The sequence below is a fragment of the Nannospalax galili genome, unplaced genomic scaffold, assembly GCF_000622305.1.
Source record: "Nannospalax galili isolate Female #2095 unplaced genomic scaffold, S.galili_v1.0 scaffold680, whole genome shotgun sequence".
Taxonomy (NCBI): domain Eukaryota; kingdom Metazoa; phylum Chordata; class Mammalia; order Rodentia; family Spalacidae; genus Nannospalax; species Nannospalax galili.
In genome coordinates, this window is record NW_008348218.1 from 1,377,226 (window position 1) to 1,378,217 (window position 992).

The 992-nt window shown below is 47.7% G+C and overlaps 1 non-coding gene across 1 annotated transcript; it reads right to left on the reverse strand.

Annotated features, from left to right (window-relative positions):
* Nucleotides 1-223: 223 nt before the first annotated feature.
* Nucleotides 224-386, reverse strand: LOC115072361. The gene has a single exon (XR_003851405.1). It is a non-coding gene; the product is annotated as a U1 spliceosomal RNA (small nuclear RNA).
* Between the last annotated feature and the right edge of the window lie 606 nt (nt 387-992).

Sequence of the window (992 nt, forward strand, 5' to 3'; positions counted from 1 at the left end):
AGTCTGTCTCTACTGCTGTGTGGGCTGGTATCTTTCTGGGAAAACAGAAGGCAGTCACTGTATGAAATTTCTAGGTATGAAACACACAGCTAGCTTAAGAGTCTATGGAAAATATATTTTGGTATTTGGTCTAAGTGATTCACTAGGTATTCCATAAAATACATAAACATCACATGACATACCAGAATTATCTCAGGTAATGTGTGGATTAGTTAGGTTTTTTCAGGGGAGAGCATAAATGCAGTCCCCCACTACCATAAATTATACAGTTGGGTTTCCTGCATTTGGGGAAATCACCAGGTCAGCACATCCCAAGTGCAGTGGATGAGCCCCGCCCTGGGAAAACCACCTTTCTGATCATGGTGTCTGCCCTGGCAGGTAAGTATGACCTACTTTTCAATATAAGTTAGAAAAGCATACAGAGGTCCTTTCTGATGGACGGATGTCTTCCTAGTAGTCCTTCCTCAGGAGAATGCCTGTTCCCTTGGCCTCATGTCTCTTTGGTGCTGTGCTGTCGTTTGCTGGATGCTCCTTTCTCCTTTACAGACCTGAGCACACTGTACAGACCAGTCAGGCAGGGCTCTCAGCTTCCATGGCCAAGGCGATCCGTGGGGAAAAGAGAATGAAGGCTTGTGGCTTCTTTTTCTCTACCAAGGACAATTTTAGGCCTCACCTAGTGCCTGAAGGTTTGCAATACAAGCAGGAATCCCTGCCAGGAGAGAGAACGCGACTCACCCACTGTTTCCCCCATAGTCCTGTTTCTGGAGGCCACTCCCCATAGCATCTCTCCAGAGTGTCCCCTGGTACCATCCTGTCTTAGTTTGTTCTTCATTGCTGTGACAAAACACTCTGACCAGTACCAACTTGGGGAGGAAAGGGTTTATTTGTCTTACATCTCCCAGGTCGCACGCAGTTCATCAGGGAGCCCAAGGTAGGAACTCAGGGCAGGAACTTGGAGGCAGGAGCACAGGCCATGGAGGAACGCTGCTTAC